This window comes from Ciconia boyciana, chromosome 4, assembly GCF_034638445.1.
Source record: "Ciconia boyciana chromosome 4, ASM3463844v1, whole genome shotgun sequence".
In the NCBI taxonomy this organism is placed as follows: Eukaryota; Metazoa; Chordata; class Aves; order Ciconiiformes; family Ciconiidae; genus Ciconia; species Ciconia boyciana.
In genome coordinates this window covers 2,176,859-2,203,675 of record NC_132937.1, presented here as the reverse complement: position 1 = coordinate 2,203,675, position 26,817 = coordinate 2,176,859, and the positions used below count along the sequence as shown (strand labels likewise).

The window sequence follows — 26,817 nt, the reverse complement described above, 5'->3', positions numbered from 1 at the left end:
CTTAATCTCGCCTGCCCTGCCTATCCCTCCTGAACAGCCTGTAGCCCTCCATCCCAGCACTCCAATCGTGGGACTCATTCCACCAAGTCTCACTAATACCAATGATATCATGGCTCTGGGAGCTGACCAATGCTTCCAGTTCATCCTGTTTGTTTCTCATACTGCATGCATTGGTGTATAAGCATTTCAGATATGCTCCCGAGCCCTCTGTGCTCCCAGGAGCACTGTAAATGTTCCCACTAGCATTGCCACCCTCGGACGATGCCATGCCAACTCTTGGCTTACCTTCAGCTCTCCTGTTGGTATCCCTTTCCCCCATCGCTTCTAGTTTAAAGCTCGCTCGATCAGTCCTGCCAGCTTACACCCAAAGACGTGTTTTCCCCATGAGGAATTATTTATTATAATTATTTATTAAAAATAATTTGGTATTTTCAAACTCCATAAAGACAAAACCAATTCTTTCAACTGTATAGCAGATGGCAAAGAGAGGACCAAGACATCATACCTGGCCTCTTTCAGTTTTTTACTTGTGTCCTCGTTTCAGCTGAGATAGATAGAGTTAATTTTCTTTATAGTGGCTGGTATGGGGCTATGTTTTGGATTTGTGCTGAAAACAGTGTTGATAATACAGAGATGTTTTAGTTGTTGCTGCACTAGTCAAAGACTTTTCAGCTTCCCCTGCTCTGCCAGGTGCACAAGAAGCTGGGAGGGGACACAGCCAGGATAGTTGACCCAAACTGACCAAAGGGCTATTCCATACCATATGGCGTCATGCTCAGTATATAAAGCTGGGGAAGCAGAAGGAAGGGGGGGACATTCGGAGTGATGGCGTTTGTCTTCCCAAGTAACCATTACGCGTGATGGAGCCCTGCTTTCCTGGAGATGGCTGAACACCTGCCTGCCCATGGGAAGTAGTGAAGGAATTCCTTGCTTTGCTTTGCTTGCGTGCGCAGCTTTTGCTTTACCTATTAAACTGTCTTTATCTTAACCCTCGAGTTTTCTTACTTTTGCTCTTCCGATTCTCTCCCCCATCCCACTGGGGGGGAGTAAGCGAGTGGCTGCGTGGTGCTTAGTTGCCAGCTGGGGCTAAACCACGACAACTTGGTACACCGTCAGACAAACTATTCTGGATATATCTGGATTCAGTGGGTAGTCTCTTGCCTGTTCATTCCCAGCCCTTCTTCTGCCTCAAGTTACTCACCTTCTCAGCTGTGCCCATTTCACTGTCCATCTGACAATTTTCTGAGAAATATAAGTCTTTTAAGACTTAGGCTATTTCACAGCACCAGACAAGCAGGTAAATTGGTGAGATCTGGAGCACATTCTCTGCCAAATAAGTGGGAAGGCTGGTGGGAGTGTAGTCTAACAGTGTAGTCTAACAGGAGCTGGTGGAAGGCCAAGGCTTACGTAAAGCTGATAAGGGGGATTCAGGCTGGAAAGTGGAACGTCTAAATAAGAATTACTGTCCTTGGGAGTAAAGCACATCCTGGAGAAATATGTAAGCTAATTAAGATGTTTTGGGAACCATCTGAAACAACTAGTAGAAGTGTGATAAGAAGCACTCTCACGCAAACTATCCTCATTATAATACTAAAAGTCACACTCCTCGAGCTGGAGACCCCGGCCCAAGCAGAGACCCCTCACCTTTGAGTGTGCGCAGAATATTAAAGTAGCACTGTAGCTTTAAGTTGAAACAAGAGAAATGTAGACCAATAGAAAACTGCTTTGTGTAATTACTTATGCATATGCATAACTGGACTGTATAAATACTGTACCTGTATGACCGAACTTTGTGCTAGCTTTGTGGAGCTACCACCTAGCACCCATCTCTGCACAGACATGAAATAAAAATACCTCTGCTCTGTGTGTATATTGGCATCTCGCACACCGGGTAAACGACCTCATGCTTGTGGGATAACAGGAGGAGCCACCAGGCACCCAGCTTGCTGCAGGCAGACCAGCCTGCCCTGTGGGGCAAGCCCTGGAGCAGGAACTCTGCTCTGTCTCCCTCCCCACACTCAGCTTCTTGGCCCCTGGGTAAGGCCTCACTGATGTCATGCATATCTGCAATTAGCTTCAAGAACTACTCAGTTTAGTACAGATAAGTGACAGCTTTTTTAAAAGCTGGAGGAGATAACAGATGGATACTTAGATTACTAACATTTCCTTTTTACTCCCCAGTAAAAAACTGATTCACCTACAGCACATTTTACTCATTTATTCTGATTGCAAAATTGCTTCAGCCAGTTGGCTTCCACGTACCCATGCATCTGGTGCTGTTAATTCTCTTCCCTAAAACCACTGGTTTTTATTTGCTCTTAAGTATATTTTGCACTAGAAACACCCTTCCTATTCTCTTTCTAATACATACTAAATTTATGTCACATAATAAAAATTATGTTCTACTACATGAAATTTGCAGAGTCATGTCAGCTATTCAATGTGACCTACTTGAAAATTAATCAGAACTGTGTTTTTTCCTTCTAAAAACTATAAGCTATGGGGGGAAAAAAGTACATCAAAAGACACTAAGAGTCACATGAAAGGAAAGTAACTTTCAAGCTCCAATCTCAATTCACCCAGTGCATCTAACAGCAAAGATGGTACAGACTGCCACTGACATTTCTCACAATGTTGCAGTTCTCAACGCTACATCTGCTGCACTGTGAATTACTTTACTTAACATACAACAACTCTGCAGCATAAAAAATAAGCCATTCTAAAGAGAAAAGCACACACAGTTGTAAATCTGCTCTATGTTTCTATGTGGGGCAATAAAGAATATTTGAATAGCATTACATTTTTGTTTAATTTTACCTTCACAGTCATTGGTTTAATTGTTAATCTCACTGGTGGTAGAATTTTTTTCTTGTACGCTAAAACTTAACTCATAGCAAAGCTATCTGCTTCTCAATTTGAAGCAGTCTAAGAAACAATACCTTCTTCCTCACTGCCAGGTGTTCAGAAACAGATGTTGCCAACACATTATCAACCACAGGCCTTGCGCTATCTGGAGTCTGAATTAGGGTCTTATTTCATTAAACACAAAAATTAACAAGTTCTCCAGCTCTTCTTATCAGGCTTCTCTCACAGGACTGACTGGAGAGTTCAGTTTTTAATTAGATAGTAGCTTCAGAAGACTGAAGAAATGCCTACATCTGAATGTTTCTGAAACTGTTAGCTCAAAGCCAGATAGCATTTGCTACTTATTTCCTATTAGTTTTCAGTTACAGCTATGTTCCTACACTATGATTTTTGCCTTTGAAAGATTCCCATCTGTTAATTATATTAAGAACAAACTACATTATTAAAGAAATCAGAAAACCTTTTCTGAAAAAAAAAAGAAATGTTCTGGATATGAAACTGGATTAGCCCTTCATCACATACACTGTGTCTACACAAGGAGGTTGGTGCACTGTCATCTGAGATGATATGATTTCACTGCATAATAGCGACTCTGCACTTAATCCACCTCCCATGCGAACACTTTCTGAAGCACTAAGGGTGTCCATGTGCAAGGGAGCTAACTTTCACAAGTAGTATAAGGGTACCCAATCCAGAGATGATTTGAGCACGCTACAGAGAATTAGTGTGGACTAGTTATTACATCTTCCATATATAGACATGACCCAGATTCACCTAACCTCAGAGCACAATCCTTCACCAGATGTCGCCACCTGCCTCTCATGTGCTTTGTACCTCATCCCTCTGCATGGGCATCTTTGTGTAAAGGATGTTTATGCACTATGGCACCAAGAGTTGGAACTATCCTTGTTTTTAAGACACAGCCTAAAATGCTGCGTATTGCTCTAATTCATAGAGGAATCAAAGCTGCATCATGTCAAAGCTAAAATAACTATATCTAGGTTCCTGAAATAAAAAAATCCTGGATTTAAAGGAAATTTTTTCCCCCTTTTTATTCTAGGAATTTCATGCATGAAATGATCAATGAGTACTGTGCTTTTACACAACATTTACTTATTTACCAATAACCAACATATACTATCTCAAGAAAAGCTCAAAGGCAACTCAGACATTTTTGTATGTCAGTACTGTTTCAATTTCACAGAAAGATTCTATTGTCTTTAGAGGGGAAAGATAGGTGCCTATGCTTACTATAGATATGAATTTCTTACTTGATGCCAGCTAAACCCCACACACACCTATTAAGTCAATATTTTTAATCACTGAAAGTAGCTAAACACCAATGCAGTGTTTTCACCAATGAATGAAAATTCAAGTTAAATAACAAGGAATAAATGAGATCAACTAATCTAGCTTATTTACTGAACATGCATCAAATACAAAAGGTTTTTCTTTGTATGGTCACACTTTCAGAAGACAGATGGAAGCATAAAATAGACCTTTAATTAGAAGAATGCTTATTATGTCCAAAAATACAAATCAAATTGTTAACATAACTGGGCAATTACACTTCTGAATATACATTTGCAAATGAGCAATTTTGTACTCTGACACTCGGCCTCCAGAGCCCCTTCCTTCTCTAACACAGATTTAATCAATTTAACCTAAATGAAATGAATATATAATTTACAGGAAAAGCTATAAGGCAAAAAAACATGGAAGGTAATTATCAGAAAACATTCCTAATTTTTTTCTAAATTATAGAACAGTCTCAAAAGGCAAGTAGGGAGGTTCCAGCACGTGAGTAATTTAGCACTAAACTGGACAGAGCATTAGTTTAATAATAATAATAATTTTTTTTAAAAAAAGCACAGAAACACCCCCCCCCCCAAAAAAAAATCACACCACAGATGAACAGTCACACCTTGGCAAAAAAATTAACAGATGAATAAGCAGTTCTTTTCCATCCTTGTTTTTCATGATTCTGTGGGAAATAAATCAAATAGTCTTTACTGTACATTAAAAAAAATATTAACAAAAAATAAAACTGATTCAATAACAGTTTAAAGACATGGACAAAATATTTATTGGAGAACCAGTATCAAACAGGCAAAAGAATCACAACTTTGCTTTCTGATCTTAATGTATTCCTAGCACTAATATGGGCATAACACTTTGTCTTGGGCCATGGTGACACACTGATATTATTTGTGAAGTCAATTACGTGAATGTAATAAACTATGGTGTGAACATAATGCACAGTGGCTGTAGTATCCACAAAAGTACTTCTCCACTAGAAATGTGAAATTCTAGTATCCACATGGGGAGTTAGTGTGGGATACCTACTGAGTTTTATGTACTTTCACTAGTTTCATTTCCCCACGTCAGCATTGCCTTCTGTGTTTATAAAAGCTCTGCAGCATACTCAGCAGCTCTTCAATTAAAAAAAAAAAGTACAACCTTTTATTGTACCTACTAGGGGTTTTAAAGAGTTTTATTTATGTAAAATATTAATATACCACACATAGTGATTATACATGTCAATGTTTACTTGTCAGATGATACACTCTAAGCAGATTTGCCTTCTTTACTAAAAGCAGTCAACAACACAGGACTAACAATGCCAGATAGCACTGCATTTCTTACTGAATCAAAATTAAATCATAATAGGTTTGCATAAATCACTAGGAATTGCATTTTTTATTTTGAATGGATTTTTCTATTACATAACATGATTTTTAAAAGCCTAATCACTTTTCTCTAAAGACGTAGACTTTTTATGAGATGAGAGGCAAATGCTTCACAGATTAGACAAATTATTCAGGGGAAAAAAATAAGCTAAAGAAATACAAACTATGGTTTAGAAGGACAGCTGACTTGCCAGTGCTGATCTACAGTAGTTACCTGGTATACTGGGTCTGGCTGGGATGGAGTTAACTTTCTTTATAGCAGCCCATATGGTGCTGTGTTTTGGATTTGTGACTAAACAATGTTGATAACACACCAGTGTTTTGGCTATTTCTGAGCAGTGCTTACAAAGTGTGGAGGCTTTCTCTTTTTCCCCATCACCTCCCCCCCAGCAAGTAGGCTGTGGGGGTACACAAGAAGTTGGGAGGGGGGACAGCTGGGACAGCTGACCCCAACTGACCAAAGGGATATTCCATACCATATGACATCATGCTCAGCAATAAAAGCTCAAGAAAAGGAGGAAGGGGAGACATTCATAGTTATGGCGTATGTCTTCCCAAGGAACTGTTACATGTCCTGAGGCCCTGCATTCCTGGAAATGGCTAAACATCTGCCTGTCAATGGGAAATAATGAATAAATTCTTTGTTTTGCTTGCATGTGCAGCTTTTACTTCATCTATTAAACTGTCTTTATCTCAACCCACAAATTTTCTCACTTTTGCTCTTCCGATTTTCTTCCCCATCCCACTGGGGGGGGGAGTGAGCGAGTGGCTATGTGGGTGCTTGGTTGCTAGCCAGGGTCAACCCACCACACCTGGAGGAACACCACCATCCTATTTACTAATGTAAATGTTTTCAAGTATGTCACCATGTCACAAATCTGCATTTCCCTGCAAGATTGCTCTTTGTCAAGCACTGCTGAGTTGAAAGTAGCTTATTATTTTTAATCAGTCCAAATAACAAATAAAAATATATACTAGTCATTAATCAATGAACTTACTGAAATGCTTCTACTGTTTCATATTTAGCCAAACTCAGTCTTTTTTTTTTTTTTTAACTTCAAGGAAAAAAAACCTGAATTTTGAAAGTTTGTTGTATGGACAAGTGCCAGCTGAATTAAACAAGAACTAGAACTTTTAGATGCAAAACGGCATTTATGATAAGTGGACTGATAGTTTTTCTAGTCTGATGAGGCCTCTACAATGTTGTTGTCCAGTATTGTACACAAAAGACAAATTAAAGTTATAGCAGAATGAAAATGAAGATAGTTAACCTCTAGTCTGATTTGGAATCTTTTTCTAAACAGCCATCCAAACGTACCTTGAAGATACTGAATTATGGGGAATCCATTAGTTCCTTTAGAAAGTTGTTCTGTTGATTAATTAATCTCAGTGTTAAAAATATGCACTTTTATTTCTGTAATAACTCAGAGCAGGGTTGTATATAAACTTTATCCCCCCCCAATTAACTTTTCCCCCACCTTTCTCAAACAACTTTTTCACAGCTCACTCACTTTTTCAAAGGCAAGATACAGCAGAAATAGTATCTTCTTTAATCCTTTCAGGAGGGGAAAGCATCCAGAGGAGAAAAGTCATACATCACCTGCCTTTTACTATTATTTTCATTATGTATGGTATTCCAAGATGACAATCAAAATATTGGGGGGGGGGTGTTTATAAATTAATCAAGGTTTGATAGAAACTTTTCCTACTTTACAGTCTACTTTGATGTTTTTGCCATCCACATATTCTTGTTTCAAATACTTGTTAACAAAAAAAAAAATCAGTCTTGTCTATGTATCTAGCTTCTGTAGGATAATCTATCTGGTAAAGCTCAACACTTAAGAATGGAATAAAGATATTGGGGGAAGGGAGGAGTCAGTAATTTGGAAAAAGTGAACCACAAACCAGTAAACATCTCCCTCCCCTCCCATTAACTCAATATACTTGCGCTATTTGCTGTTAAGGCTTAAGTTGATATTAGCTAGAGTTCTGTGCACTTTTAGTGGCGTTCTGTGCACGCCAGTATTTAAAACAAACAAAGCAATTGCCCTCAAGGTGTGTCAAGCTGCCAGATACTCAAGCTCTTGTACTTCTCTTTGTGCCACCTCTGCTCTCCCTGCAGTACTGCACTGTGAAGCAAGTATGTTGAACCCTGGGAGCAATGCGGATAGGAGATAGAGCTTAAAAAAAAAAGAAAGAAATTAGAAAGAGGAGGTGACACAGGCAAGCCAATTGATTATGTTCTGCTGAATCCACCTCTTCTATACTGTGAAGGAGGCAAACTATCAGCCCTTTAAAGTGATTTGAACTAGGTGCTTGGATACTAATATAGTTATTGTAATATAGAAATTATTACAATATTGTAATATTGTAATATAGTAATATAGAAAAAAAAAAAGAAAGGTCCTTGACCAATGTAAATACCGCTTAGCGACAACCAAAACATCAGCGTGTTATCAACATCATTCTCATACTAAAATCCAAAGCACCGCACTATACCAGCTACTAGGAAGAAAATTAACTCTATCCCAGCCGAAACCAGGACAACCAGCACTAACGTATTGGATGTCTGTGGCAAGGTTTTGGTAGCAGGGGAGGTGCAGGGGTGACCTCTGTGAGAAGAGGTAAGGGGCTGCCCTGTGCCAGACAGAGCAAGTTCCAGTCGGCTCTGCAACAGACCTACCCCAGGCCAAAGCTGAGCCAATCAGCCAAGCTATTGGCACCTCTGTGAAAACATATTTAAGAAAGGGCAAAACTCTGCAGAGACAGTGAGGAAAAAAAAAAGTGTGAGAAAAAACAGATACCAAGGTCAGAAAAGAAGAAGGAGGAGGAGGAGGTGCTCTAGGCATCGGAGCAGATATTCCCCTGCAGCCCGTGGAAGAGACCATGCTGGAGTAGGTGGATATTTCCTGAAGGAATTGTGGCCTGTGGAGAACCTACGCTGGGGCAGATACTCCTGAAGGACTGCAGCCTGTGGAGAGGACACACGCTGGAACAGGGGAAAAGTGTGAGGAGAAAGAAGCAGCAGAGAGAAACTGTTATATACTGACTGCAAACTCACATTCCCCCCCCCATGCCGCTCTCAGGCAGAGGGAGGAGTAGAGGAGTTGGGAATGACGGAGTGAAGTTGAGCCTGGGAAAAATGGGGTGGGGGGGAAGGTGTTGTATTAATTTGTCTTTGTTTCTCACTATCCAAATCTATTTTAAGTGGCAATAAAATAAATTAATAGCTAACTAAAATTTTCCCTAAGTCGAGGATGGTTTTTCCCGTGACGGTAACTGGTAAGTGATCTCTCTGTCTTTATCTCAATCCATGAGCTTTGTCATCTTATTTTCAACCCCCTGTCCTGCTGAGGAGGGGGAGTAAGAGAGCAGCTGGGTGGGTGTCTGGCAGCTGGCCAAGGTCAACCCACCACAACTAATAAGACAACAGCACTGCTCTTCTTGCTAAAGAGCTCCCATTCCTAAGCATTTTGTTGAGAGGGGAGGCCATGCTTCCTACTCTTGCCCCTGCATTGTCCAGGTCTCTATGCTAGCCTGGCTTAGTCTTCAGACACTGCCCCTATCTACCTCTTGCTTTCTCATCCCTTCCTCAAGAATATCTATACTTCTCTCCTCCATGCACATATGGTGAGGAAGAAAAGACTCACTCAATATTGCATTCTCAAATGACCAACGTAGTATTTACTTACAGCAGATGTTAGCAGCGAGAAATAAAATCTTATCACTGTAAGCTAATACAGTAATGAAGTTACATATGTTTTCACATTGTTAGCATTTCAATTTTGCTGTCATGTTGCCCTACAGTATTTGCTTATCCACACTGAATGAATAGTACAAATACCTAGTTCAGGAGAATTAGTTGGGAAAGGAGGGAAGGGGACGGGAAGAAATTAGATTATTTACAAGAAAATGTGACCAATCGGCACATCCCTGCAGTGGGTAACCTTTGTTTAGATATATGGCTGTACCATATGGTCATCAGGTTGTATAATCAGCCTTCCCTGAGTAGAGAGTAATATCTTCCTGAGCTAGACAGATTAGCATGAGGGAGAAGTGTATACATGGCTCAGCTCAACATAAAGTATAAAAACTGAGCAATCAACAAAATGAGCTTTGAAGAGAGCAACGGGCTTGAGCTGGCTTCAACCCATGTATTCCTCCCCAGTGGCTGAGGATGCCCATCATCATGACAATGAGCACATACAGACCGGTAACGGGAATCATGTTTGTATTGTGATTAAACTGTATATTGCAATTGGTAAATTATGCTTGTGTTGTGATTTCAGTATATTGCTGTATTACTCTACTAAATCAAAATCCCATGTAACACCAAATAGATAAGTAAATTTGATATTAAATATTAAACCCTCCTCATGTGGAATAACTAAAAGAACCTGGTCAGAGAGTATTGGACTCTGACACTAATTGGTGTCACAGACAGGATATTCCTGAGGGTGAATGTTATTTACTAACAATTCAGCAATAACGGGATTTCTGATTTAGCATTACAGCCATGAATAAGAGCCTAAGAGAGGCAACACGTGCTGTGAGTAAGGAAGTGTAGTGATAAGACTGGCTGCAGATGGGACCGCTACCATTTAGAGGGTATAAATCATTATGAGTGCTAACAAAGGCTGGAAAAAGTTAGGCAATAAATTTGAAAAAGAGGGATGGAGAAATCCTATCTGAGATTTTTCATAGGTAGAACAACATTGCACTGATCCCAGAGATATTTAGAATGAATTTGAAAAATGGAAAGGTTCTAATCATTTGAAGAAAGGAAAGGGGAAAGCAGGCTTGTGCTGGTTGTTAGGAAGTTGCTTGCATGCAGTAGTGGAGAAGTTAGAGGAGGAGACATGTAAGTATAACATTCTAGAGAGAGAGAAAGAAACAATTATAAAAGATAATACGATGTATAAAACATGATGTACATAGAAAATCAGAATAGGTTCTTAGAATTAAAATTGCAGCCTCAGATCAGAGCCAATGCTCACACGTGTAGGGATCACTACAGTCTACTCAAATAGACCCTGTTAAAAAGATGGCTGTTATATATACCAAGGACAGTGAATGGCCAGGAGATATCTGGCTTGATCCTGACCCTCCTCACGATGATGATTCAGATGATCCGGGGGAAGAAAATAATGTGAAAGTGGTTGCTCCCATGATAAAAGTAGAGCAAACAACAGGTGCACCCCATCAAACAACTGTGAGAAGTTTTACCTTCATGGAGTTAACTGATCTTCAAACTAAATTTTCCTCTAAGCCTGGAGAAACACCCCTAGAATGGATGGCCCATATACGGGGGGAAGGAGCAAATTAGGTTACCCTCACCATGGATGAGGCTCAAGGTTTACTACTAAGACTGGGGATCCTCCTAAAGTGAGCAGCTGCAGCACTGAAACTGCTCACCCTTTCTACAATGACAGGAATAAATGCAGCTACTCGATGGGAAACGGTTCTGCAGCAGATGCTGTCTGCTTTACCCTTATATGAAACATCAGGCTCCAAGGTAAAGGTTAGGAACATACAGGCAGTTAAGCCCAGCCACAACACCCCCCACCCTCAATTCCAAACAAAAATAAAGGCAAAAACCCTCCAGACAGTGCATCAGAGGAACATAGTTCTGTTTAGCAAAAATGTTTAGCTAAAGGGTTAATGAGGCAGAAACTGCAAGGTCTGCTGACTGCAGTGCTGAAAGAATTAGTAGGAGAAGCCCAGGAGCAGATCTCAAGACCCACACCAGCTCCCTGCCCACCCCTGAAGTTAGAGAGTATCACTCAACACTTGGAGCAAGGCGATTTAAATGCTAGGGGAGCTGGCTCGGCTCCACTGTTTGGGCCGCGGCTGCCAAGGCAGCTGCATGGAACCAGGGTCCGGAAATGTTGGTTGCTGTAAATGATAAGTATACCACAACATTTTTGACTGATATAGGAGCACAAGTTTCAAGTTATCTATGAAGGCAAAGCTCCTTTAAAGAACGAAGCAGTTTCGGTAGTAGGTGTTAATGGTGCAATTAACACTAATCCAGTTGTACTGGATAAATTAATATTGTGAAATAGATGTACCGTATGGCCCTTCTTATTGGGCAAAATTAATATTTTGAGAATGAATACTCTGAGAATGGATATTCTGAAAGGAAAATCTCGGATAGACAACTGGGGTAAATGGGAAAATGGTAGTTGTGGTGGGTCGACCTTGGCTAGCCACCAGGTGCCCAGCAAGCCACTCTATCACTCCCCCTCCTCAACTGGACAGGGGGAGAAAAATACTACGAAAGGCTCATGGGTCGAGATAAGGACAGGGAGATCACTCAACAATTACCGTCACAGGCACAACAGACTTGACTTGGGGAAGATTCATTTAATTTATTGCCAATTAATAACAGAGTAGGATAGTGAGAAGTAAAAACAAAACTTAAAACACCTTCCCCACACCCCTCCCTTTTTCCCAGGCTCAACTTCACTCCTAACTCTTCTACCTCCTCCCCTCCCCAAGCGGCGCAAGGGTAAATGTGGAATGGGGATTGCAGTCAGTTCATAACACTTCATCTCTGCCGCTCCTTCCTCTTCACACTCTTCCCCTGCTCCAGCGTGGGGTCCATCCCACAGGAGACAGTCCTTCATGACCTTCTCCAGCATGGGTCCTTCCCATGGGCTGCAGTTCTTCATGAACTGCTCCAGCATGGGTCCCTTCCACGGGGTGCAGTCCTTCAGGAATGGACTGCTCCAGCATGGGTCCCCCATGGGCCACAGGTCCTGCCAGAAACCCTGCTCCTGCATGGGCTCTTCTCTGTGGGCTGCAGTTCCTGCCAGGAGCCTGCTCCAGCACAGGCTCTCCACGGGGTCACAGCCTCTTTCAGGGCACATCCACCTGCTCCAGCGTGGGGTCCTCCATGGCTGCAGGGTGGATATCTGCTCCACCATGGACCTCCATGGGCTGCAGGGGGACAACCTGCCTCACCGTGGTCTTCACCACAGGCTGCAGGGGAATCTCTGCTCCGGCGCCTGGAGCACCTCCTCCCCCTCTTTCTTCACTGACCTTGGTGTCTGCAGGGTTGTTTCTCTAACATTTTCTCACTCCTCTCTCTCACAGCTGCTGTGCAGCATTTTTTACTCTTTCTTAAATATGTTATCAGAGGCGTCACCAGCTTTGCTGATTGGCTCAGCTTTGGCCAGTGGCGGGTCCATCTTGTCTCTGTCTGACATGGGGGGCAGCTTCTGGTGTCTTGCCACAGAAGCCACCCCTGCAGCCCCCCTGCTACCAAAACCTTGCCATGCAAACCCAATAGAGTAGTCCTCCAGTTACAGGGAAAACTAATCTCCATATGATTAAATCTATACATCTGCTACATATAGCCCCACCCCTGCCTAATAGTAAACCAGTTAACATTCCTCAGTATAAGCTACCTGCTCATGCCATAAAACCTGTGACAGAATTAGTCAAACAATTAGAATCATAGAATCATAGAATAGCCCAGGTGGGAAGGGACCTCGAAACATCATCTGGTCCAACCTTTTGTGGGAAAGGCAGCCTAGATGAGATTATCTAGCACCCTGTCCAATTGCATCTTGAAAACCTCCAGCGATGGGGACTCTACCACATCCCTGAGGAGGCTGTTCCAGTGGATGATTGCTCTCACGGTAAAAAAAAGTCTTATATCAAGATGAAACTTCTACCAGTGCAAGCTTTATCCATTGCCCCTTGTCTTCTCCATGTGGCTCCTTGTGAAGGAGCTTCTGTCCTCTTCGTAGCCACCCTTTAAGTACTGGAATACTGTGATGAGGTCCCCCCGAGCCTTCTCTTCTCCAAGGGAGAAAAGACCCAACTCCTTCAGTCTTTCCTCATAGGGCAGGTCCTCCAGCCCTTTGATCATCTTTGTGGCCCTCCTTGGGACCCGCTCCAGTCTGTCTGCATCTTTTTTGAATTGTGGGGACTAAAACTGGACACAGTACTCCAGGTGTGGCCTGACAAGCACTGAGAGAGAATTAGAGAAAGGGGGTATTGTAGAAAAAAAATAACCAACACATTCACAATATTACAGCCCTGTATGGCCTGTTAAAAAACCAGATGGGACATAGAATATGACTATAGGGCTTTGAATAAAGTAACTGGCCCTTTAACAGCTGCTGTTCCTAGCATAGTAGATATAGTTAATACAACAAATGAATGTGCTTTTCCATGGATGGGACTGTTAGATATAAAAGATATGTTCTTTATGATCCCAGTACAAGAGCAAGACAAACCAAAGTTTGATTTTACTTGGAGTACCTTTAATCATCTACCTCAAGATTTTAAACATAGCCCCACAATTGCTCATGCCATGTTAGCTAAAGAACTAGAATCAGTCATCCTCCCACCTGAAGTAACAATTTTAGAATATACAGATGATATTCTAATCAGAGGACCAGAATAGGAAATGGTTTGCCAAAGTGTGAACGCTATTGTCCAGCATTTACAAGAACTAAATCTTAGCATTCTCAACTCAAAATGGCAAGGACCAAGTCAAGAGGTTACATTTTTAGGCTCCCGATGGATATGAGGACAGAAAACTCTATCAGAATCTACATTAGAAGAGATACAAAGCATTCCGGCACCTTCTGATAAAAAAGAATTGCAAGCTTTATTAGGAACTTTTGGGTTTTGGAGGTCACACATTCCTGGATTCAGTATCTAGCGAGACCTCTATGATTTGCTGAAGAAAAAAGCAGACTCAAGAAAGGGAAATCAAGCGATATGTGCCTATTCCTTTTTTAAAAGCAATTTTAGCTGGTAAGCCATTACCCTTAGGGGTAGCACAAAAAACTACTGTGCAGTGATGGGTTTTGTCTATACATCACCAAGTGTATGTGACAAGTGATGGGATGAATACAGAAAAAAAATTATCAGAGAGTATAGAGCGAATTGGGATGCATACTGAATACTCCCATTTGCCCTCCTCCCTGATAACTGATGCCTCACCCTGGGACAGTGAGACAAGAAGAGTTTGGTTCACAGACAGGAGTACCAAGCAAATGGGGAAACTATAGAGAGGTAAAGCTGCAGCTATATTGGTAGAGACCAGAAAAGCTTTCGCAGATGAAATCAATGGCTCTGCCCAACTGGCAGAGCTCAAGAGCTTTGGAAATGGCCCTGGAGCAAGGAGCCACTTGTGTCTATACGGACTCATATGTTGTGTGGGCTGATGCCACCCAGTGGCTAGAAAATTGGGTGAAAAACAATTGGCAAGTAAATGGTAGAGACACATGGGGAAAAACACACTGGAAAAAGATTTATGATATAGCTCAATCTAAGAGCATATCCATAGGGCATGTATCTGCCCACCAAAAACATAAAAACCCTGAGGCAAAGTGGAATCAGATGGCTGATCATGTGGCTAGAAAAAAATGTATTACAAAATTCTGCCTCAGAATGGCTAGGTAAGTGGTTACAGAAATGGTTAGGACACACACTGGGAGTTATGATTTGTTTCAACAGGCTGCAAGGAGAGGATGGCCTGTGACAAAAGCTCTGGCAAAACAAATTGTAGACTCCTGCCATTTTTGTCAAACAATGGTACAGTGCACGTCAAAAGGACAACAGTTTGTCAATATCATAGAATCATTAAGGTTGGAAAAGACCTTTAAGATCATCTAGTCCAACCATCAACCCAACACCTCCATGCCTACTAAACCATGTCCTGAAGTGCCACATCTACACGTTTTTTGAACTCCTCCAGGGATAGTGACTCCACCACCTCTCTGGGCAGCCTGTTCCAATGCTTGACCATCAGGGAAGGTAAACTACTCTGGGAAACCTGGCAAGTAGATTGTATTGATCCTTTAAAGCAAACACCTGAAGGCTGGAAACAGGAGTACAAATAGTTAGTGGTATAGGGAATATGCACTCCACCCAGGCTGCAATTGGTCTAACAACCATTGCTGGTTTAAACCAGTTGTTTGCTTGCCCAGAGAAATAAAAATTGATAATGGATCACATTTTTAAAATAAAGAAGTGCAAACTTGGTGTGCTTCAAATGGAGTACAATGGACTTTCCACCTACCATATCAACCTCAAAGTAATGGGACAGTAGAAAGGTGAAATGGACTAAAACAACTACACAAGAGTGAATCTATTAATGCTTCTAAGTGGGGATCCCATTTGTGAGAATCACAGAATCGTATAGGTTGGAAAAGACCTTTAAGATCATTGAGTCCAACCATAAACCTAACACTACCAAGACCACCACTATACCATGTCCCTAAGCACCTCATCCAAACGTCTTTTAAATACCCCCAGGGATGGTGACTCAACCACTTCCCTGGGCAGCCTGTTCTAATGCTTGACAACCCTTTCAGTGAAGTAAAATTTCCTAATATCCAGTCTAAACCTCCCCTGGCGCAACTTGAGGGCATTTCCTCTTGTCCTATCACTTGTTACCTGGGAGAAGAGACCGACCCCCACCTCGCTACAACCTCCTTTCAGGTAGTTGTAGAGAGTGATAAGGTCTCCCCTCAGCCTCCTTTTCTCCAGGCTAAACAACCCCAGTTCCCTCAGCCGCTCCTCATAAGACTTCTGCTCTAGACCCTTCACCAGCTTCGTTGCCCTTCTCTGGACACGCTCCAGCACCTCAATGTCTCTCTTGTAGTGAGGGGCCCAAAACCGAACACAATATATGAGGTGCAGCCTCACCAGTGCTGAGTACAGGGGCACAATCACTTCCCTAGTCCTGCTGGCCACACTATTCCTGATACAAGCCAGGATGCCATTGGCTTTCTTGGCCACCTGGGCACACTGCTGGCTCATATTCAGCCAGCTGTCAACCAACACCCCCAGGTCCTTTTCTGCCAGGCAGCTTTCCAGCCACTCTTCCCCAAGCCTGTAGCATTGCATGGGGTTGCTGTGGCCCAAGTGCAGGACCTTGCACTTAGCCTTGTTGAACCTCATACAATTGACCTCGGCCCATCGATCCAGCCTGTCCAGGTCCCTCTGTAGAGCCTTCCTACCCTCAAGCAGATCAACACTCCCACACAACTTGGTGTCATCTGCAAACTTACTGAGGGTGCACTCGATCCCTTCATCCAGCTCATTGATAAAGATATTAAACAGGACTGGCCCCAATACTGAGCCCTGGGGGACACCACTTGTGACCAGCCGCCAACTGGAGTAAACTCCATTCACCACCACTCTTTGGGCCCGGCCATCCAGCCAGTTCTTTACCCAGCGAAGAGTACACCCGTCCAAGCCATGAGCAGCCAGTTTCTCCAGGAGAATGCTGTGGGAAACCACGTCAAAGGCTTTACTGAAGTCTAGATAGACAACATCCACAGCCTTCCCCTCATCCATTAGGCAGGTCGCCTTGTCGTAGAAGGAGATCAGGTTGGTCAAGCAGGACCTGCCTTTCCTAAACCCATGCTGGCTGGGCTTGATCCCTTGGATATCCTCTACATGCCGTGTGATGGCACTCAGAATGAGAAGTTGTAAGTCAGCTAAATAAGCAACAAACCCCCATGGGAAGGCCCATAGATTCATGTCATTCATGTTATTCACGTCAATGGCTGCACAAATTCGTTAAAACAGAGGTGAAACCCTATCTAAGTCCTGGAGATGAGGTTGTGATTAAACACCCAACTCAGGGATGGATCTGGGTGACTCTGTTGTTATAGAAAGGAAAAGGAGTATGGCATGCTGTAGACACTAAGAGGAGCAAGTTAACCATAACTGAGGCTTGGATTATGTCCGAGACCTAGGTGTGTTCTCTTACAGGAAAATGTGATGTTACCTTATCACCGTGGGAACACCAATAAGGGGAACATACACCCTAAACCTGTATCTAACAGGATCTGCCTTTTCATGTTGCCCATGGAACAACTCAGGTGTTGAACATCAGTCACAAGCCATCTTTGAAACCACAGTTACAGGAGGAATACCATCTGTATTAGCACAAGGCCAAGGACTGATAGCAGGTGTGCTGGTTTTGGCTGGGATAGAGTTCATTTTCTTTATAGTAGCTAGTATGGGGCTATGTTTTGGATTTGTGCTGAAAACAGTGTTGATAACACACTGATGTTTTAGTTGTTGCTGCACTAGTCAAGGACTTTTCAGCTTCCCCTGCTCTGCCAGGTGCACAAGAAGCTGGGAGGGGACACAGCCAGGATAGTTGATCCAAACTGACCAAAGGGCTATTCCATACCATATGACATCATGTTCAGTATATAAAGCTGGGGAAGAAGAAGGAAGGGGGGGACATTCGGAGTTAGGGCATTTGTCTTCCCAAGTAACCATTATGCGTGAGGGAGCCCTGCTTTCCTGGAGATGGCTGAACACCTGCCTGCCCATGGGAAGTAGTGAATGAATTCCTTGTTTTGCTTTGCTTGTGTGCACGGCTTTTGCTTTACTTATTAAACTGTCTTTATCTCAACCCATGAGTTTTCTTACTTTTGCTCTTATGATTCTCTCCCCCATCCCACTGTGGGGGGAGTGAGCGAGCAGCTGTGTGGTGCTTAGTTGCTGGCTGGAGCTAAACCACGACAGCAGGTAATAATGTTACACTAACTGTAAGATCTAAAGTTAATCTGAATTTAACTATATGTAATAACACTGGATGGGAAACTGCAAATGGTTTTAACAATAAAATGAAATGGGTACTACAGACATGTAAGACAACTAATCATATGTTAGTGGCTCATAAGAATTACACTCTAACTGTAAACAATGAGAACAACACAATAATATACAGCAATTTTTCCATAAACACCATTTTGTTGTTTATAGTGACCCTCTCTATGATTGGTGGCTACAAAATCATAGACCAATAGGACATAGAACTAAAAGATATATCATCCAAACTTTGTTGGGTAGAATTGGTACAGGAACAGGAATATTTAATTAATTTGATATTGAAACCCTACCAAATAAATTGTCATTATTGGGAGAAACTGAAGCTGGTGTAACCAGAATGACTGCAAGCTGGCTATCAACACCTTTACAAACTTCAGTACAAAATTGGCAAGGTACTTGGCACCTCTGGCAACACACTAATGTATTGCTATGATCCCAATTACTAATCCCCAAAGAAATATCACAAGAAGTCAACAAGTGTGGTACAGATCAGGCATATTATCTCCAAGCAATCTCTCATACACTATTTTAGTAAGTTATCTATCTAGTTGCAAACAGGTAAGGAAGGGAAACAGAACCAAAACACACACATCAAAATACTGGCTGCTTCTCTCCACCTCTTCAACCTTCTGCCCTAAAGGCAGGCAGCCAAAAACCTAAGGAAACCTGAAAAATAAACAATGCTGTGAGCATGGTATTTCTCATGCCAAAACAATCATTAGACTTACAGTACTTCTGTTGATAAACTTAAATGGTCCTGAATAACACAGATATGTGAAATGCAATACTTATGTTTCCTCAATATGAAAAGAATGCTGCTGCCACACCAAACAAGATTCTCTATAAATATAAGCATGAAGACTCAAGTGTTTGCATGAAGACTCAAGTGTTTCTCACATCACTCAAAACCATTTGTTTACTTGAAACAAAGAAATGCAAGTTTCTTTTTCAAGATCAGCTACAGAAGTTTTCTAGACAGCCAGCACAACAAGCAATCTTTTTGTTACTTACACAATGAAGCTATAAGGAAAATGGCAGCAGCAACCATTGCAGCATTTTACATCAGGAAGTATCTTCAAGTTCCTCCAAGACTTTTGTAAACTACACTGATGAAGACTGCAGAACAAGCCACAGACAACACAGTAAAATTAATTACAAGGCATAGATCATGATGAATTTAACATCAGATGCTTCCCAGTTTAAGCTTGGCAAATCGCTTTGCCAACATCACCTAAGCCGTTCTCCATGGCCTAGTGTTTTATTCTATTCTTCTGACAGGTAAACTTAGTTATCAGAGTTATTTGTTTTGGCAAGTACTTAATTCCCTAGACCACAAGATAAACATATATTAGCTATTCAGAAGGATCATCCTGGTACATATTTCACTTTAAAACATAAGCATGGTCTCATTTAAACACAGTAGAGGTCTCATTTAAACACAGCGGGACTTTGTCATTTGCAGGGATCACAGCGATTTGGAGACCCTAAGCAATAAGCAGCACAACAGCCTCATTTCCTCTTAGAAACAGTTTCCTGTGGCAAATGACTAAGAAACAGACAAAGGTTTCAGAAAGATAAAGACAGCCCAAACTAGCATTCTGATTTTATAAAAGACATAAAACTGCACATTTTTGAACTTTGAGAGAAGATGCACTGTTTCCTCGGGTCCTATGGACACTTTTACCCCTCTCCCCAGTTACCTTGAGCTCCTAGAATTTTGCAGCCACATTTAAAGACAAGATTGTAACCGATTTCAACTATATAGATTTAGCAAATGTCTTCATGCTGACCTTTACAAATTTCTGGTGAGCCTTTCTGCATACTACAGAACTGCTGGGAAATTCCATAATTACTGAAAATTTAGGCTGTAAAATTCAGTTAAATCCTCTCTGCTCAAAAAAAAAAAAAAGTCTGTGCTACCTTCACATTTCTCTTATTTCTGTTTTTTGTAAATAATTTAATAACATCATAATATTTCATTTGTATAATCCTTTCCAATGAAAGGTCTGGAGATGAGTCACTAGGGTTTTGCTGGAGGGTACAATCAAGGCTGCCTGTAAAACTGACTTAAATCAACTCCAATGAAAAGTGAGCAGCAACTACTTTGACTAAATTGTCAAACAGTTGTAATGTGACAATTCAGTTTACTATGCAATGTTTTCCTATTTTAAATGAGATCATCTAATGCCACACAACTGCTTGTTTCCAAATATACATGGGATTTCTTTGTCAGCAGATTCAAGGAGGGGGGAATCACACAGAGAGAGAGAAAAAAAACCCCACAAAACAACAAAAAAAACCACAAACAAATTCCTCTGCCTGGGATATCAATTTTTACCTAAAAGTTAAGATTAAGGTGTAAGAAACATGCATTTAGATCAGTGTCATAGTTGTTCTTTAACATGTTTTTTCATCAGGGTTGTTCTTTCTCAATTAAAAGAAAGTGCTGTTAAAGGGGGTTTCAAGCGCTTTAAATTCATAACTTTGCTTTCACTAGCAACTTTTGCAAAGAGTGCAAGATACAGTTATTAAATCTAATATTTAAGTTCAGACTCAAATCTCAACCCAGCCCAAAAGAGTTCTCTTATTTTTCCTACCCCTCACAAAAATACTACCTGACAATTACGTAGTTTAAAACTCAAGGTGTCAGACTTCCCCTTTGCACTTTAATAGCAAGTCAACAAATACACCTTGTGGGGGAACACATTTTTCTCAACCTCCACCTTCAGTCCTCTTTCATTGCACAGGCTTAATACAGAGCAAGCCAAGGAGGAGGTAAAAAGAAAAAAAACCCCAATAAATTAATAACTCATCCCATCTACAATCAAGCTCCAGTAAATCTTGCTCAAACAATTTAAGATGTTGCTGTTCCAGCTTTCCACTCTGCTTCTGTGCAGGACATCATTGCATCTGTAAGCTGAGCCTGCAGAATGGAATGTGCTCCTGACTTTGTTGTCCCAGGTCAGCATATTAGTCAAATCAAAGAACATCCAGGAATCATAAGATCTGCTGCTATGGGCTCTGACTTACAATCAGCTTGTAGCATAGATGTTAGAGACCGCATATAAGAGGTAAGAGAGCAGAAGAAAAACCAAGAAATTTGGTAAATATCTTGCCAAAAAATGGGTACTGCATTTGTCAAAATGCTAGAAAACAGAACTGAAATAACCAATCTCTTCATGTCACTTTTCTTCAGTTCAGTAACTAGATGAACATGATACAGTAACAACACCTTCACTTGCAAGGTATACTTGCTTCCTATATGGATTTGATTTCCCCTGTTTCTCCTAAGAAAGCAGGAGTGATGGCTCATGTCAGGTTCAGTGTGAAGGCCAGATATCGCTGCTGTCCTTTCACACACGATAAGCAGTTACTTCCCCAAAGCCCTCTTTGTCTGCTACTCAGTCACAGATCATTTTGTGTAAGGTATTCATTTTTCAGTCTCTCTCAAACAAACACCCCTTCTCTTCCAAACATGCAGTGAGAACTGTGGTTGGTGAATCACTTTCCACAGCAGTCACATCAGTAGTGTTACCCCCAACTCAGTACTTCCCATGCAAATAGATCAGATTGCCACACCTTACAAATGAAACATTTATGGTTAATTTCTCTAGAAAACATTCATTACAATAAGTATAACCCCTTCATAAGCACTAATACAAATCTTTCAAATAGTCCTGTGAATTTTTACAAGAAATTAGTTTCTCAAACCACTGTTTCTGAAATGCACTGAAATGTGCATCCATACCACAAAAATCAGTTCCAACTGAATTCCTATTAAACTGGTGACAATGAATTATGTACTGTATCAAACAGCACCATGCACTCTCAAGTGAAGACTCTGTAAAGTTGCAAAAAAAATTAAGGATTTTTACTGTTTTTTATGAGAACATACTTACAGTGTTATGTTCAATACCAGAAATTAGGATACAGTTAAATGTAACAACAATAAAGACCCTGCCAAGTCTTAAGTCATTTATTTACCTGTTTATTTTTAAAAATATTTTTAAAATGGGAATTTCGGTTCAAGTGTTACAATTCCAAAAATAAACCTAGGAACAAAACCAGATACATAGGTTCTTCTGTACTTCCTTTAATTTCTAAATACCATGCTACCAGTTTCATTTGCTCATTCCAAATGTAGAGATTCTCTCTTTTGGAAGGCTGCCTTGATTCTTTTCCCCAAGGCCTTGTTGCTAGGGTTACAGCTGCAGGGCCAACTCCTGTTGAAACACAAGTCTTTGGAGAGGGGCATAAATGGTTTCATTATCTTTTTCTCAGAGCGCACATAGTGAGAATAGAGCATTCCCACACACACCCACTAGAAAGTATTTGAACAATCCCAGCCACTCAATCATGACTATTTACATATGAACAGTTGCACAAGGAATCCTGTGGCCTTACAAAATTGCATGCAATTACTGTAGGTCGTTCCAAGTCAAAGAAGGTGTCCATCTATGATCCAGTCTCTTGTGGCATTTGGAGTTAGGAGCCTTATGACAGAAGCTTCTCAAAACATAAGTGCCAAGTACCCAACTTCCCTCAAAGCCTGCCAGATTTCTGAGAAGCAGGCTACGCAGTGTAAGGGTATGTGGAAGGAGAGTGTCTGCTCCTTTAAGGGTATCTGGTCAAGAACCTTTTCAATGCAAAAAGGGATAATAAAAAAAGGGGGAAGCCATAAACAATAACATACAGAGACACAAACGACCGACAAATGGTAAGGGGAGGCAGTGCCGAGAACCAAACCTGGTCAGTCACACTAATCGATAAGGGTATGTGGGAATGCTTATTTCAGTAAATTATCTAATCGAGAACCTTGTCAAATGGGATACTAAGGAAAAGGGGGAATCCAGAAACAAAATATACAGAACACACAAACCTAACAGGCAAACATAATGGAGACAAAGACAAGAAACAAACCTTGTGAATCGCACTCATTGATGGGCTATCAAGAAACTGCATGCAAACCAAGACTTTGCAACTGATAAGGATGCAAATCTGAGGGTCCAGGATGTTGGGCGGGAGTGGATGGAACTATGCAAACTGATGAGGCAATGTGCAGGGGAAGGGGGATTGGGGAGGAAAAGGAGAAATAGAAAGAAAGGGGTATAAAAGGGACCGGTCACGTGTAAAATAAGGCCGGTAAGTACACTTGTCTGGCTGAGTCCTGCACCTGATCACCACAGCCTGTCCTATCTTCTCATATCTTCTTATTAAATCCTTTCTTTACTATCTCTCTGTGTAATCTCACTCTCTATCCCATGTGCGTGTGTGCTGCAAGGATGTGCCAGCTACTGGGGGGACCGGCTCGAGTGGATATGGGGCCAGCAACTGGAGTCAGACCAGGGGTGTAGGAGCCCCAGGCCTGTGGTGTCAGTTACTGGAGCGAGTGAGAGTCCTAGCATCAGTAGTTGGATGCAAGCACTAAACAATTTGCATCAAGGACTATTAATACTCCCCCCAGCCTCTCCTGGGAAACGGGATGTCAGCATTGAAGCAGTCTCTGGAAATTCTTCTTCAGCATTCTAATTGCAGATGGCACTTTGTCCTGAGCATTACACACCACATGGGCTTTGGGCATTTTTTTGTGGACATGTATTATTCATGGTAGTAGAAGCCAAAATTACTCTTAGGCTTCCCAAATTTTTGTGGCTTGATTACAAAATGGCAGACTTATTTTTTCCTTCATAAAAATCAAACGTAAGACAAAAAAATATGATTGCAAAGAACACTGTGGGAAAAAGAGCAGGAAACGTACAGTTTTTTTCAGGATGTCATGTTTCACACTGTACATAAGCTTAGCCAGTTTAAGAGAAAGATTGTGGCATATGACCCTACATCCAGAAAGAAAAAGCGTTATAGGACAGAACTTTCCCATCTGTTAGAGATACTTATAATATCATTACAAAGTACATTCTACAGCTACTTAGAAGTCTAAATATAAAACCTCAAATATGGAAGATCTCTCAGAGTGTATATTCAATATTTCAGACTACATTAACTGAACATGATGCAAATGTAGTTCTAATTACACTTCCTAGCATCACTTCTTTGTAAGCCTCATATTTTCATTTGCTTTCCCATTACACAGCGGGAGAACAAACCAGTTAAAGTGTCTAATTTAGACAATCAACCAATTTCCCTGAAGCACTCTCCTATCCTACTTTTTGGATAATACACTCTTCATATAGACAGACAGGTATAAAGAAAGTTGGTTTCCATGATTGTAATTTTCTTATTGATGAACTTCATTTTCTAGCTTTCTTCTACTTTATGGCTTCCACCGGCACAAAGGCTGTGACTTTGTTTCTCATATTGCACTTCACTGTGAAAAATGACAGCAAATGTGACGCTGTGGCACTGATATTGTTCAATCTGGATCAGCTGTGTTCTACTTCAAAATGCAAACAAAATATTCAAGCTGAATGAATTAGTCGTACAACCCAGCTGCACCCCAGTGATTTGTTTGACCCAGGTTTAACAATGAAGGAAGTAGAAGACAGCCTGATATAAGCATACTGGGTACAAGAGACAGCAATAATGAAAAATGAATAAGTATTTGTACAAATGGGCATCTGAAATGGAGTAACAGAGGAGCACAGTTTTGCATCTATGTTACTTCAAAAAGTTATTCTACAAGATTATTGTAATAACCAGAACTCAAGAGCTGCAGGTAAAAAAACAGTTACATAAGCTTAACTAAAAAACCCCACACCTATACACCATAAGTCCTTCATTAGAGATTTGAACAACCAACATCTTATGTAAAATTTTTTTCCTTTGCCCTTAAATTGTGCAGAGCACATTCAATTTCAATTAAATAAGTGAACTAACTACTCTTTTGCCCTTGCTCCAACTTCCTGAATTAATTATTACATTGAAAATTAAATAGTCATACAAAAGTTACGCAAATATGGTGTATGAAATCTAAACACTTACTTCCTTACACATTTTCAGGAAGCTAAAATCATTAAAATCTTGTACAGAAGAGACAATCCATGAAACAAATATGAAAACCATACAGTACAAAACCAAGGTAATAGAAAAGACATTTCGGATTTTAAAGATACACTGGCTTTTCTATGGTGGTATCCAGAAACAAACACAACCATGAATGCAGTCTGCTAACATTTTAGGCTAGCACTTCTGGCAGCAAGACTATATTGCAGAAGCGTTGCAGAAGCTTTCAGTGCTAGACATGAATGGACTAAGGATGTCCTCAATAAACTCAACTTGTTTGTTACTATTAAAAGCATTTATCTCCCAAAATTCACTACCATTTTTACACTATCTCCAGAAGAGAGAGGAGAAAGTTTTTTCCACCTTCCTTCCCCAGCCCCGATACTCTAGACCTTTAGTGAATGAAGTGATATGTAGTGATACTAGAATGGAAAAGTGTACTGGTTTGGCCTGGGATAGAGTTAATTTTCTTCATAGTAGTGATGTAAGGGCCATAGAGGCCTTATGAAACAAGACACTTTTTGTATAAACAACACGTGCCTTGCTAACAAATGTGCCCTTGAAGAAAAACTAAGAGACTGATAAAAGGGGTATATGCAGGCATCGTTAATCACTAACCTTCGAAGAAGAAACTAAGACTTCAAGGACTGATAAAGGGAACATCTTGTTATAAGGGAGATTGCCGGGCTAGAAGGATACGGCACTACATGAAGTTAACAAGATTTACAGAAAATAGGGGAAAGGTAAAGATGGCAGGGGGAGATCACAACCACCAACTCAATTAAAGACCAAAGAAAGCTAACCCCCCACACTTCCTGCAAGCATGCGCAGAATATTAAAGTAGCACTGTAGCTTTAAGTTGAAATAAGAGAAATGTAGACCAATAGAAAACTGCTTTGTGTAATTACTTATGCATATGCATAACTAGACCGTATAAATATTGTACCTGTATGACCAAACTTTGTGCTAGCTTTGTAGAATGACCACCTAGCACCCATCTCTGCGCAGACATGAAATAAAATACCTCTGCCCTGTGTGTATATTGGTGTCTCGCACACCAGGTAAACAACCTCACACCTGTGGGATAACAATAGCGTATGGTGATACATTTTGGATTTGTGACCAAAACAGTGTTGATAACACACCCACATTTTAGCTATTGCTGAACAGTGCTTACACAGCATCAAGGCCTTCTCTCTTTCTCACACTGCCCCACCAGCGAGTAGGCTGGGGTGCACAAGAAGTTGGCAGGGGACACAGTTGGGACAGCTGACCCCAACTGACCAAAGGGATATTCAATACCATATGACATCATGCTCAGCAATAAAAAGCTGGGGGAAAGAAGGCGGAAGGGGTGAAGTTTGGAGTTAAGGCGTTTGTCTTCCCAAGTAACCATTATGTGTGATGAAGCCCTGCTTTCTTGGAAATGGCTAACCATCTGCCTGTCGACAGGAAGTAGTGAATAAATTCTTTTAATTTGCTTTGTCTGTGCGTGCAGCCTTTGCTTTACCATTAAACTGTCTTTATCTCAACCCATGAGTTCTCACACTTTTATCTTCCCATTCTCTTCCCCATCCCACTGTGACAGAGTGAGTGAGCAGCTGTGTGGTGCTTAGCTGCCTACCGGGGTTAACCTACAACAAAAAGTTAGGAAAAAACACATTTTTATCTTTTTTTCAGATTGTTCCAAGTTTGCTGT

General features: G+C 41.1%; 1 protein-coding gene across 2 annotated transcripts in view; it reads right to left on the bottom strand.

Moving 5' to 3' along the window:
• LOC140651076 (CDC42 small effector protein 2-like) overlaps positions 1–26,817 on the bottom strand; it is a 106,882-nt gene that overhangs the window by 64,938 nt on the left and 15,127 nt on the right. The window contains exon 2 of one of the 2 annotated variants that reach the window (XM_072860142.1): positions 19,170–19,274. The exons of the other annotated variant lie outside the window; for it this stretch is intronic. The gene's annotated coding sequence lies outside the window, so the exon portion shown is untranslated. The remainder of the gene's footprint in view (positions 1–19,169; positions 19,275–26,817) is intronic. 2 annotated transcript variants of the gene reach the window in all.